This window comes from Rhinoderma darwinii, chromosome 6 (genome assembly GCF_050947455.1).
Source record: "Rhinoderma darwinii isolate aRhiDar2 chromosome 6, aRhiDar2.hap1, whole genome shotgun sequence".
Classification (NCBI taxonomy): Eukaryota; Metazoa; Chordata; class Amphibia; order Anura; family Rhinodermatidae; genus Rhinoderma; species Rhinoderma darwinii.
In genome coordinates, this window is record NC_134692.1 from 43,125,981 (window position 1) to 43,141,384 (window position 15,404).

Consider the following 15,404-nt stretch of genomic DNA (forward strand, 5'->3'; position numbering starts at 1 on the left):
AAGAGCTGGGTACGAATAGTACCAGATCATCGGTAGGGATGGTTGAGCAATGGGGCGGCCGCAGGCTTGTGTTATTAGACTGGGAAAGGCCAAAAACAGTTACAGCTTGGTTCTGGTGCTGTATTTATGTACTGAGCTTTGTTCTGGTGCTGTATTTATGTATTCAGCTTTATTCTGGTGCTGTGTATATGGACTGAGCTTGGTTCTGTGGATGTATATATGTACTGAGCTTGGTTCTGGTGCTGTATTTATGTACTGAGCTTGGTCATAGCATGAGAGGGCCCGTGCTACCCGGCCCATAAATGTTAGAAGCTCGGCGGCGCGGGCCCCATAGCCCCATAACGGCTGCACGCGGCGCCACCAGGCATATGGGGGGACGTGTCATTGGGCGGCACGGGCCCCCTGCTTCAGCAGTAGTTACGCCACTGACCCCTCAGACAGTAATCTTATACTGTATAAGATTACTGTCTGCTGGGGCCCTGCATCCAAGGCAAACATGTGGTAGGCTTAGATACAAGGTTCATGTGTGATACTGTCTGTTACACCCTGATATCTAAGCCTACTACAAGGTAGCCTTAGATACAGGACACCAGCAGACCATAACATTACACTTACCCTCCTCTTCGGCTCCGGGTGCAGCAGATGTCCCGCGGCGCACAGTGTCGTGACATCATGACACGAGAAGACGTCAGGACTTCCGCTGCGCTCGGGAAGGAAGATGGGTAAGTATGTGTCATTACTATAGTAACAGGGGCCCGTGTATTTTACTAAATAGGCCCCAGTTACTATAGTAACTTTTGTAGATGCGGTGCGGGCGGCTGCGACTGCTGCGAGCCGAATGTGGCAGTCGCCGGGGATCCAGGGCACCGGGCCAAAGATCCGGGGCTTGGACCCAAAGGCCCGATGCTAGCGACACCCCTGATGGGAGGGGGGGGGGGTGAGACCTCAGTTCTTTTGACAAATATAGTGTTCCTTAAAGTGTACCTAACTTTTCAGGTGACTTTTCAGAATAAGCTGTCATATGTGTGTACATGAGGAATAACACTATTTTTGGCCCTTATTTGACTTGTATTCTGCATTTTTTTTTATCAGTTTCCATCTCTCCAGGCTCTATCTCTGAGGGTATGTTCACACGCTTAACCAAAAACGTCTGAAAATACGGAGTTGTTTTCATGGAAAAATAGCTCCTGATTTTCAGGCGTTTTTTAATCAAACTCGCGTTTTTCGCAGCGTTCTTGACGGACGTTTTTGGAGCTGTTTTTCTATTGAGTCAAAGAAAATCGGCTCCAAAAACATCCCAAGAAGTGACATTACAGCCCGAAAAATGGCTGAAAACACTATGTGTGCACATACCCTCATACTCAGCTGTCTCTGAGCTAGACTACAGGTACATGCACAGTATAATGAGTTAAATGACTAAGGTGTCCTACTCACATCCACTACTAGTATATAAAACATAACTAGAACATTATCATAAGAAGGCATTCTTTTGGTTAAAGTGAAAGGCCACAGCTTTATTATTCTGATGGACAACGTCAACCTGCCCAGCTACGATGGGCAGCAAACCGTCCTGGTATGTCCCAGCAATATTCTGCCGTGGACAAATAACATGCAATAGTTATAAACGGCTTGCTAGACATGCCAACACCGCCAGCTGTGACATACAATACTCTTTTACAATAAAATGCAAAAACAGAAATTTATCAAAAAACACCAGGGAGGGCAATTTTCTGTTGGAACAGCCCAGAAAGCGGCCTGAGGTAAGTGTGCTTTCAACTTATATAAACTCTTAACCCCTCCTCTCTTACTGTCCTCTCAGTGACCTGTAACATAAACATAAAAAAGGTTGGGGCCAAGGAGGGAGCAAAACGAGTATTCCCGCCCTGACCTGCCTCTGCCCTTTATTAACTCTAAACTGACCCATAGTCCAGGGCACCTTCCTTATGCAGTTTGGCGCCCGCTAGTAGTTGGTGCCTACCAGCTATCATGTTTACTATAAAGTGCACACATAGAAGAGAAGAATCCCGCTCTCCTATCTCTATCTATTGCATATATATATATATATATATATATATATGCAACAGCATGAAGGGCATTATACAGCAGTAATGAGCAGTGTAGCTGATAATCCGGCACTGGGGTGACACAAAAGTCTTGCCAGCAGCCTGTGTCTTTCTCACTCTGCTCCTCCTTGCTCCCCCTGCTCACCCCTGCCCCTCCATAGACATACATTCCACACACAGAGGTGTAGCTAGCAGGGGGGGAGGTGGTGGCCCCAGGCCCACTAAGAATATACAGGGCAGAAATATAGACATTGCCCAATTAATGGTAAGCCCAGACATTTTACCAAAGTCATCAAGGATAGACAAAGCAGACCTAAGTGATTGTGGCCAATCATCTAAAGACAATAAAAGATCATCTGCATACAGTGCAACTTTCTCACAAAGATCACCATATGTAAAGCCCCGCACATGAATAGACTCTCGGATCGCCTCGGTCAGGGGTTGAATAGCCACTGCGAAGAGCACCCGTGAACAATGGGAATATGTCAGATAACAAGCCATTAGCTTGTATTCTAGCTCTCGGGGACGCGTACAAGTACCTCCGCTCCACACTATCAAAGGCTTTGGCTACATCCAAAGATGCAACCATTATCCGAGTATCCCGGTAAGCCTGAATATTAAGGTACAGTCTTAAAATATTCACCTCAGTAGACATATCTGACATAAAGCCGGCTTGATCAAAATGGATTACAGCTGTAACTACTTTGGACAACCTATTAGCCAAAATCTTAGCCAGTATCTTAATGTCCACTGTTAGCACAGAAATCGCTCTGTAAGTTTCTGCTAACTAAGGATCCGCATCTGGTTTCGACAACACTACTACAATTGCCTCATTCATGAGTGTGGGAGCCTCCCTGCTTCTAGGGCCTCTTGGTAAACCTCTAACAAATGTGGGAGAAGTACATCTGAATATTTCTTAAATACCTCTTCAGGCAAGCCATCTACCCCAACGGTCTTGTCATTGGCCATGTCTCCCAGAGCTGTCCCCAGCTTCTCAAGAGATAATGGGACATCCAATTAAGAGGCCTGTTCCATAGTGAATAACAGTAAAGATAAAGAATACAAAAAGTCAACCAGCCCCTTATCTGAAGGATCAGCCTTTGAAGAGTATAAATTGGTATATAAGGAGGAGAGAATCCCTAGAATCCCTTTTATAAGTGGATACCAGCTTACCATCCTCCCGTTTTAGAGTGGCTATATGTGTGGACCCATGTTTATCCTTCGATATGACTTCTAGTAAATGCCCAGCTCTCTCCCCCTCCTCATAATATCTCTGCTTCTGGAAAAAACACTCATTTTCTGCCGTGGTCAATAAATGTTCATTAAGCTGGCGTTGAGCCTCGCAACATTTTTGTTCGAACTCATCCGAGGAGTCCAAATAATATGCACTCTCTGACAATTGAACAGCCAATAGTAAGCTATTCTAAAATGCCTTCATTTTAGATTTAACCATGCACACCATTCGGATTAAAAGACCCCTTAAATATGCCTTCATAGTATCCCACACCATTGACTTGACCGCCGCCCCTTAGTTATGTACAACAAAATTCAGAGATATGGTACTGTCGGCGCTAATGACAGTTAGTCAATATGGGTTAAATCTCCAATAAAAATGACCCCCCTCAATTACTAAAACAAAGTTAACCTTAGCATATACCGGGGTGCGATCCAATAACCTGCGAGGGAGATAAGTGACTTCAACTACAAGATTAGCCATATTGTCATTGGCTAGAACTAGATATATCCGGGACAGAGACCTATGCAAAACAGAATAGCTTTGTCCCACCCAGTACTTATTTAAGAATTTCGTACCATCAGCCCCCATGTGCGTCTCTTGTAAACAGCAAATTAAGGGCTGGTATTGTTTCAAAGATTCAAAGATGGCCCTATGCTTATTGGCATCCACCATTCCCCTAACATTCCATGTAAGGAACCTAACAGACTCAGTCATAGTAGAAAAGTATATGTAGAAGAAAAACCTCCAGCTCACCTTCGATAGAAACCCGCTGCCAGCTGCGCTCGGATCCTCGTGTCGGCACGCGGTGTCTATGGATAGGTAGCGGTACAAAGTAGGTTCCAGCGCAAGAAGATTCGTAGAAGATGGGCGATTTAAAATGGAATATTTTCCAATTTTAGTGTAACAATGGTAAAACAGGGAGACAATATCCCACGAAGAAAGGTGGATGTAAATGATGCAGCGTGCTAAAAAACTTATTTATGGCAGTGCTTTTAACTGGCTCCTATCAAGCCCTGGCAGACAAAGATGGCAGACCTGGGGCCTCCATTAAATCCCCAGGCTGCTATGACAACCATCGGCACCATACGATTGCATTGCGGAGGGGCAATGGGCTAATGAATGGGTCCACCCCGTATTCCTAATGGCTTAGATGCCGTGATCAATGTTGGCCGCAGCATTTAAGTGAGTAAATGGCTGGGCTCAAAGTTATATCCCATCTTGGTTATTGCATTGAGGTGTCGACTGCAACATATAGCCTAAACCGCTCCATACTCCCCTTTTGGCGGCTGTGACGTACAGTTACGTCACATGTTGCCAAGAGGTAAAGCTGACCATACACCTTAGATAAAAGGCCTCTGAACCTGTTAGAACCGGTTGATGATCTAATATTTATGGGGGCCTCCTAACTCTTCCCAATGGCTAAGTTCAGGGAAAAGAGGTATTGAGCATTTTGGATTTCAGCATGGCTGATCCTTTGTTTCTACGAGAGATAAGCCAATGCCAGACATTTCTTTCAGGGACAGGCATACAGTCACTAACACTGACGTCCCTTGCAGTCCCAGTGGAGCTGCGCTTTCGGCTCATCTTGCCTGATAGATGGTGCAGCCGTGTCCTCAACCCATTGAAATAAACATGCATGTAAATTTATGGGGGAGTCGGGGGAAAAAGCTGTCTTGTTTGTATGGCCAGGTTTAGGCGTGAGATTCATTTGCTTTTAGTTGAACTAGCCCAAGAACATTTTTCAATCATGTTCAATAAATGTTCCAACCAATTGATCAAATGTCCATCAGCTTTTTACAAAAAATGCCAATTTTTGATACATTTTTTCTTTAGTTGCAATGTTGTTTTTAGTACTTAAAGCTGAAAATGTAAAGACAAGCAGAAACCAGGATTCAATGGATCAGGCAAAGTTTTCCAATCCTCGTGTGACTGATGCTTCTTAGCTCGCTATGACCCTAGTTTTTACTTTTTTTTTCCTGAAAGGGATGGTTTGTTGTAAGATTGTCAGTTTCCAGACACCAGCTGTGTCAATGTGCGATCGTGTGCAGTCTTTTATATGACTTGTGCATTGCTCTACAGCCTGTCAGCTGACTAACTACAGCAACATTAGGCGATCTGAAGAATTTGTATTAGATGGAGTTCTTCTATAACAGGATTTATTAAACCGTTTCATAGATTTGTTAAATCTCATGAGAAAGATTGGGGCATTTTGTGAGATACATTGGATGGCGTGATAGACAGTTTTCTGTTTTATTGATTTAATTTAGCTAAAGTGGTTAAGTTTAGATATCTCAGTTATACATAAGTATATAATTTGCTATATAAAGCTCCTTAGTGTAAAGTCATTAAAAGACTTCTGAGTGTAATTCAACGTATAAATCTGAAAAATACAGCGTGACAACATTCCCAACCTACAATACAAAATGATAACTTCTTTATTATGAAACCTTCATATGGAAAGCAGACACAATGTATCAAACCAACAGGTTCTTCATGGAAAGAGGTTCAATAGTTAATACACTAATTCACTTGAATGGGACAGTGGTGCAATACCTTGCACACCTGTTACGAATGTAACGGCGCAAGCAAAGTACGAATAAGATGGAAACCATGTAAACAATGAAGAGGCTACGCCGCTAGTATGAGTGCCGCGGCCCCTTCAAACAACTGGTTGGCGGGGATGCTAAGAGTCAGAGCCCCATCCTAAGGACAGGCCATCAATTTTAAAATCCCGGATCTCCCTTTTAAAGGGGTACTCCACTTTGGACAATAACTACTTGTAAGAAGGGTCCCTTAACAATAATTATATCACAAACAGTGCCCCTGCTTAAACCTTCAGCAATCAGCTGTAATCTGTGGGGAGACTTGGCAGTAAAGGTTCCTACACACACACACAGCGTTTTTAGGAGGAACGCCACGTTTTTAATAGCAATTTTCCTGGCGTTTTTTTTTGCCACATTGGAAATCAATAGGAACAAATAAAATTCACTACAAACCTCATATTTTTGGGTTGGGGTTCTCTTTTTTTCTTTCGTATTTTGGCTCAATGCCATTTTTTAAAAAATGCAGCACGCGGTTGGTTTTGCATTTTTTTTCAGCCAGTTATTTGCAAATTTTTTACCTTAGACCTTCATTGTTTTTTGTTATTTTTTTTACCTAATCTAAAAAATGCTCGTGTTAATGTGATTTGCATTTTTTATGGTGTTATTTGTGCCATTTTTTTTTTCAGAAAAAATCATGTGTTGCAAAGACGAATCTGTAAGTCATCTGATCTTTGAATCACATGATTTGCATTGTGAAAAAGGCCACTTAAAAAAACCTAGGTACGAAAATACAAAAAAATGCTGAAAAAACACCTGAAAAATCACATATACCATAAAAAAAGTTGGCGTTTTTCCATGCAAATTAGAAACACTGCAATAAAAAGGGTGTGTGAAGGAAGCCTAAGCGTTTAATTTCCCTGCAGTGCCCCCCAAGGGAAATGAAACGTTACAGTGTCCCTTCAAACCAATGGAATGTCTGTGTTACGCAGGACAAATCCTCAAGTACGAGAGAAGCTATTTGTAGCTGCTCTCCATTCTGGCCAAGAGATGGGATCCTGAACACGGGACTTCCATCTATTACCTCAGAATTCCCTAATAGGGTATCTGAAAATGGGGTTTTTAACTAGACAACCGCTTTAAAGGGGTTTTTGCACCAGGAGCCCCGAGGGGAAGTGCGCCCAGCCAGACAGCAGCAGTCGAAGGGTTAGGCAGGGAAGTTTCAGAGAGCGTTTTAATTTTTGTTACTGCTACAGCTGAAGTAGTCGATGCTTAGAGTGACAAGGGGTGAGGCCTACCAATACACGAGTAGAGCTTAGTGGTGCTATGTCCTACCAGGATTCTCCTTCTCAAGCTTCAGCAGTCTACAAAAGAAAGCAGGTAAGTCTTGCAATGCGACTGGAGTGTTGTGTGCAAAGCATAGAGCATGAGCCGAAAATACAGATCACTGGCTTTGATAAAGGGGCCCCTAACTCTGCTAAAGGGGAACTCTGAATCTGATAAAGAAGAGACATTCCCTTGTTTAAAGGGAATGCCAATGCTGGATGGGAATATTAACTAGCTCTGTTAGAGGAAACTGTATTCTTGTATCATTTTGTAATGTTTTATACCCTGTAAAATCTAAATGTTGCAATATATCTATGGTTATCTTTATATAAACTTTATCGTTATCTCTATATATATATATATATATATATATATATATATATATATATATATATATATACCTGTCTAATTATTGTTTTCATCTGGTTTATGATTCTAGCCAACACTACTGAACATTAGGATTCACCTAGCGTTGTTGACTTCAAATTTTCTGAGTCGAAGATCTGCCGTACAATGTTTAAGGAGAATTCATGCTAATGGAAGGCAATATTTGAGGTGTGAAAAGTGGCAGGAGACCTTCATACACTACCATTTATTTCTATGCAAATAAGCAGAAAACTGGTGTAATTGCATTCATGTATGACCTTAATTAATTAAACCGAGTGATAATCTGTCTCAGTGCCTAGGGCAGCATGAGGTGTAAATTTGGCCCTGAGTATTAGCAGTACATATCCAACGTACAAGTGAAATACTTTTTTGTGAGCAGCTTATCGGTATCATGTATCTAATGCTATAAGGTTGCCATACACATTAGCTGTATGTCGGCCGAAACCACTGATCTAATGTGTATGGCGGTGTCCCGACTCTTCCCTGACAGCAGATATTGGGGGAGAGAAAGATTGGAATTCCAACATGCCCAATCCTTTGGTTTGCAAGGAGATAAGCATCTGGCAGTGACTTTCACTCTTCTTCCTATTGGCCGAGCCGAGCATGCGTGTGTATGGACAGGTCGGTAGGAATAGTTGTCGGCCAGATGATCATTAGGCCGAAAAGCCATCTAAAGTGTATAATTTAGCCTTAGTGGTGTCTGTGCAGTATATTAGTTGTGCGGCAGCATGTGAGCGGTGTCTGTGAGGCAAGTGCCCAGTGTGTTAGTGGTGTATGTATAGTGTGCATTAGTAGTTAGAGTGTAGTTAGTAGTGTGCACAGTATGTGTCCAGTGTGTAAGTGGTGTGTGCAGCATGTGTTGGGTGTGTAAGTGATGTGGTTTCCAGTGTGTTAGTGGCATGTGTGGAATGTGTCTAGTGTGTGAGTGGTGTCTGTGAGGCATGTGTCCAGTGTGTGAGTGGTGTCTGTGAGGCTTGTGTCCAGTGTGTGAGTGGTGTCTGTGAGGCATGTGTCCAGTGTGTGAGTGGCGTCTGTGAGGCCTGTGTCCATTGTGTGAGTGGCGTCTGTGAGGCATGTGTCCAGTGTGTGAGTGGCGTCTGTGAGGCTTGTTTGCAGTGTGGAAGTGGTGTCTGTGAGGTATGTGTCCAGTGTGTGAGTGGTGTCTGTGAGGCATGTGTCCAGGGTGTGTGTGGTGTCTATGAGGCATGTGTCGAGTGTGTGAGTGGCTTCTGTAGGGCATATGTCCTGTGTGTGAGTGGTGTCTGTGAGGCATGTGTCCAGTATGTGAGTGGCGTCTGTAAGGCTTGTGTCCAGTGTGTGAGAAGTGTCTGTGGGGCTTGTGTCCAGTGTGTGAGAAGTGTCTGTGGGGCATATGTCCAGTGTGTGAGTGGCGTCTGTGGGGCATATGTCCAGTGTGTGAGTGGCGTCTGTGAGGCTTGTGTCCAGTGTGTGAGAAGTGTCTGTGGGCATATGTCCAGTGTGTGAGTGGTGTCTGTGAGGCTTGTGTCCAGTGTGTGAGAAGTGTCTGTGAGGCATGTGTCCAGTGTGTGAGAAGTGTCTGTGGGGCATATGTCCAGTGTGTGAGTGGTGTCTGTGAGGCTTGTGTCCAGTGTGTGAGAAGTGTCTGTGAGGCATGTGTCCAGTGTGTGAGAAGTGTCTGTGAGGCATGTGTCCAGTGTGTGAGAAGTGTCTGTGAGGCATGTGTCCAGTGTGTGAGTGACGTCTGTGAGACATGTGTCCAGTGTGTGAGTGGTGTCTGTGAGTCATGTGTCCAGTGTGTGAGTGGCGTCTGTGGGGCATGTGTCCAATGTGTGAGTGGCATCTGTGGGGCATGTGTCCAGTGTGTGAGTGGTGTCTGTGAGTCATGTGTCCAGTGTGTGAGTGGCATCTGTGGGGCATGTGTTCAGTGTGTGAGTGGCATCTGTGGGGCATGTGTCCAGTGTGTGAGTGGTGTCTGTGAGACATGTGTCCAGTGTGTGAGAGGCGTCTGTGAGACATGTGTCCTGTGTGTGAGTGGTGTCTGTGGGCCATGTTTCCAGTGTGTGAGTGGTGTCTGTGCCAGCATTTGTCCAGGGTGTAGGTGCTTAGACAGAGAGAGCTTTTGGATAAACTATAGCTTTAGTGGTTTTGCCATTGAATGGAGAGGGGCCAAGCCAAACTTCTTGCACAGGGACACTTTGCTATCAGGATCCTCTTCTGTTTTATATAATAATACACGCTAGTTCTGCTGGATGTCCCAAAATGTTGTGTCCCATTAACTCTATAAAGAAATCAGAGGTGCTTGATATGGGCCCATTCACAATCCGATAACTGCATTGGACCAGATTTTACAAAAGCATTGAATATGTCTATACTAGTGTAATAATATAGTCACAGACACTCTCACAAGACCCTGTCAGTCAGTTCTATTATATCACAACGCAATATATTTATAGCTCGTAAATGTGTCTTTCTATGATTTTATAGCAGGTAGCGCCACTAAGATCGCCTGTATCCTGTGTCACTCTGTATGATCGCATACACATCAGCATCACAATATGTCAATGTATTTATGCTTGTTTTACACAGTCACTTGCCTATTGCCATAAAGTAATATGCCACCCAATGTCTGACAGTTTAACAATGAGCCACTGAGTATGTAAGTGTTCTGCAACGTCTCTGTTTATCTACATGACAGTGTCTGCTTGTGTCAATGTGTTCTTTTCTATATCTGCCAGTCTGAATGTGTCACATGCAGATCCCTGTTATGACAGACTGTCAGTATTTGCCTGCATGGCGACAGCTATATACATGACAGTGGGCGTCTGTATCTGCAGGTCAGTGACAGTAAGTCACTGTACATCTCTGCATATGTAGCTGAAAGAGGTTTGTGTCTGTCCTTTTCACTTACAGCATTATCAAGCACGTCTTTTGTTACCGTGCAATAGTATTTCTCCATTGCCTTCCTTTTGTCATTGCATATGTGTTATTTAACTGTTAAATTGCTATATTTGTCTCGTGTTAATTATTTCACATGTAGTCATTTAGATTGTAAGCCCACATGGGCAGGGCGCTCATTGCTACTGTATTTGGTCTACAAGGTATTTACATGTATTCTCCTATGTGATAAGTTGTATATTTCACTTTTTTATTTTTTTATGTATGTGTTCTTGTAAATGTATTACTTTTTGGTTTTACATCGTCATGAAAGACTACAGTGCTACATAAATTATTGTTGATATTATTATTATTAATAATAATAATAATAATAATGATGTAAAATAATTTAATGCCTACTAACAATGAGTTGATTTGCTGAATGTTGTATCATTTGTGTCACAGTGCAAGTCCATGTACTCTATCAGTAGGGAAGCTGACATATCATTTAAAAGTAGACTATGGACCAACTAATGGGGCCAAGCCGTCACAGAATGTCCTCTTTTTTTTCAGACATAGAGTCGCAGCTCAGTCAGGTCACAGGGACAGAGTCTTATTACAGTCAGCGGTGCCCGTCCTGCAATTCAGACATTAAAGTGCAGTATTTTTCAATTAGAGCTGACGAATTCAATCAAAATTCCATAGATTAGGATGAAATGAGGCATGGGTCATTTACACGAGATTTAATTGCAGGGCTATTAGACAAATAGTATATCTGCCACTCTCACATGATCTATCATTTCAAACATCAATATCTGAGGCGCATCTAGCCTAATATCACCTCCCTCTGATCACCCCAGACATCCCCCCTCCCTGCTCAGCTGTGCTGCTCTTTTGATGAGGACCGGATTCATTTAAACCAGTGGGTGTCAAAGATTAATGTGAGGTGGGGTGGGGTATGTTTCTGAGTGTACAGCACTCATTACTTGTTTTTCAATGGTATCATGAGTATAACATTATATTAAGGTAGGCGTAGATGTAAAGATTACCCCCCCATCAGACAAACAATCCAATATTTATTCAGTATTGGAACATTTGTCCAATAACACTCTACTTGTAAAGAGTGTTGCCACCATAGACCAAAGATTGTCATGCCATCGGTTAGATCAGCTAAAGCCAGAGGCATAACTTGAGCCCCAATGCAAAATCTGTTCCAAGGGCTCCCACCTACCATCTGCCATTTATAATACTGGTGTCTTCTTATGTGGCAGAAAGGCCATTGGGCCCCCTCAGACACTCTTTAGAGTGTTACTGTCACCTCTGCACCCCCTATAGTTATGCTATATATATATATATATATATATATATATATATATATATATAGGGGCTAGCGTCATCTCAACGTTGAGTCAATAACCCAGAACAAAGTAAAAATATTGACAATTTCTATAATGTTGTCCATAATTTCGACTTAAAATTTGCTTACAATGTACCTGAGGAAAAATTTAAAATAATTATCTAAACTACAGCTCAGTGCTTCACGCCTATCCCTAAGGAACAAGTATCTCACGCCAGGCATTAAGGGGTAAATTGTCTCATGTCTATTTGGTTATAACCAGGGCCTTTACTCTGCTAATGAGAGGATGGAGGCATTTCAGCTATGTCCTTATGTGTTTTGAGGGGGAGTCATATGTTTTGTGTTGAGGTTACGGGGTGCGCATATCTATATATTGTAGTAGCAGGAGAAGTGTAAAATCTATTCCTATAATGAAGGATCTCAAATCTGTATCTATGGAGGGATTAAGAGTCTGGGATCTAATGACAGTATATACAAACGAAAGGTCCAGGATCTGTAATGAGGAATTGAGGGGTTTTGTATTTGTTCTTATAACTAGAAGAGGGGGGGGGGGGGGGTCGTCAGCTTTAATGTTCTGATAAAACAAACCACACATCATTTCCCCACACGAGGGTCTCTATTCTGGGTACAAAGTGTGAGTTTGAGACATTTCAGGGAGATTCATTATAGAGGAGGGGGGGGGGGGGCTCTCTCCTCCCCAGTAACGTACTGGACGTGCTTTCATTGCTGCCTGTGCTGCCTCAGTAATTTAATTGGAAGTAAATGTGCAAGATAGTGGATGTCATTGAGGAGAGTCCATGCCTCACTTGCCAGGAATCTCATTGTGTTAACCAGGAACCCACTGTGCTCCTTTTAGAAGCTCTAATCACATTTTTATGTGGTTCTGTATTACCGGTTAATGGGTCTGTACCCCACCCCCCCTCACCGCTCGCTGATACACAGTAATTGTTTCAAGACAATCACAAAAGGCAGATTGCATGGGGGGGGGGGACGACGACAAGAAAAGAACAATTATTCTTTCCAAATGTTGTTCTAACTCTAAAACTTCATCAGTGAAACTAGAAGATACATTATTGGAAAGTGTGGCTGCTAATATATATATATATATATATATATATATAAATATATAGCTATACAAAAATAGAGAAATGTAATATGCAATATATATATATATTTAGACAATTACGTGCATGCTAGCACACACACACACACACACACACACACACACACACACACGTAAATACATACATACACTACCGTTCAAAAGTTTAGGGTCACTTAGAAATTTCCTTATTTTTGCAAGAAAAGCACAGTTTTTTTCAATGACGATAACATTAAATTAATCAGAAATACAGTCTATACATTGTTAATGTGCTAAATGACAATTCTAGCTGCAAACGTCTGGTTTTTAATGCAATATCTACATAGGTGTATAGAGGCCAATTTCCAGCAACCATCACTCCAGTGTTCTAATGGTACATTGTGTTTGCTAACTGTGTTAGAAAGCTAATGGATGATTAGAAAACACTTGAAAACCCTTGTGCAATTATGTTAGCACCGCTGTAAACAGTTTTGCTGTTTAGAGGAGCTATAAAACTGACCTTCCTTTGAGCTAGTTGAGAATCTGGAGCATTACATTTGTGGGTTCGATTAAACTCTCAAAATGGCTAGAAAAAGGGAGCTTTCATGTGAAACTCAACAGTCTATTCTTGTTCTTAGAAATGAAGGCTATTTCATGCGAGAAATTGCCAAGAAACTGAAGATTTCCTACAACGGTGTGTACTACTCCCTTCAGAGGACAGCACAAACAGGCTCTAACCAGAGTAGAAAGAGAAGTGGGAGGCCCCGCTGCACAACTGAGCAGCAAGACAAGTACATTAGTGTCTCTAGTTTGAGAAATAGACGCCTCACAGGTCCTCAACTGGCAGCTTCATTAAATAGTACCCGCAAAATGCCAGTGTCAACGTCTACAGTGAAGAGGTGACTCCGGGATGCTGGCCTTCAGGGCAGAGTGGCAAAGAAAAAGCCATATCTGAGACTGGCTAATAAAAGGAAAAGATTAATATGGGCAAAAGCACACAGACATTGGACAGAGGAAGATTGGAAAAAAGTGTTATGGACAGACGAATCGAAGTTTGAGGTGTTTGGATCACACAGAAGAACATTTGTGAGACGCAGAACAACTGAAAAGATGCTGGAAGAGTGCCTGACGCCATCTGTCAAGCATGGTGGAGGTAATGTGATGGTCTGGGGTTGCTTTGATGCTGGTAAAGTGGGAGATTTGTACAAGGTAAAAGGGATTTTGAATAAGGAAGGCTATCACTCCATTTTGCAACACCATGCCATACCCTGTGGACAGCGCTTGATTGGAGCCAATTTCATCCTACAACAGGACAATGACCCAAAGCACACCTTCAAATTTTGCAAGAACTATTTAGGGAAGAAGCAGGCAGCTGGTATTCTATCTGTAATGGAGCGGCCAGCGCAGTCACCAGATCTCAACCCCATAGAGCTGTTGTGGGAGCAGCTTGACCGTATGGTACGCAAGAAGTGCCCATCAAGCCAATCCAACTGGTGGGAGGGGCTTCTGGAAGCATGGGGTGAAATTTCTCCCGATTACCTCAGCAAATTAACAGCTAGAATGCCAAAGGTCTGCAATGCTGTAATTGCTGCAAATGGAGCATTCTTTGACGAAAGCAAAGTTTGAAGGAGAAAATTATTGTTTGAAATAAAAATCATTATTTCTAACCTTGTCAATGTCTTGACTATATTTTCCAGTCATTTTGCAACTCATTTGATAATATAAGTGTGAGTTTTCATGGAAAACACAAAATTGTCTGGGTGACCCCAAACTTTTGAACGGTAGTGTATATATATATATATATATATATATATATATATATATATATATATATATATATATATATGTATACATAAAAATTCTAGACACAAATCTAAAGATATGCAAATGTAGCTGCATGTAATCTGTGATTGTGCTACTTATTGCCTATGTTGAAGTGTTGGTGGAGTAGAGCTGGAAGTTTCAATCAATATCTAAAACTGATTTTTTTTTATGATTTAATCAAGTACAGGAGCCTGTGCAGAATATAACAGCTATTTAATTTCAGATAATTACAGTACACAGATTGTACACCGGGACTGGATAAATCACAATGATCGAATCAATAAAGATCATCAGCCTATCAATACAGCGACTTCACAGTTCTTATGCTGAATGATCAAAAAGCAAAGGCAGTGTATAGCCTCTATATAAAGAAAGCACACTACTCCACACACATATTATATGTGAATATATTTGATAAGAACTGAAAAAAACTTGAATTTAAGGTTGCAGCAGGTACAGGACTTATGTGTAAGACAGAGATGTGTAAATGTAGTTTGATGCCAACCACTAGTGCCAATTATAAGGCCAGGATCACACATGCAGTTTAAGTTTTTGGTGACGTTTTTGTCTGTATTTTGACACAGGAGTGGACACAAAAGAAAAGAGATGCTTCAGTCTTATCTTTATACCTTTCCTTTCTTTTGGATCCACCTCTGGCTTTGGCCAAAAACTGCTCTAAAAACTGTATAAAAACTCTGTGTGATCCTGGGCTAAAGCTACTTTGATGCTTCAC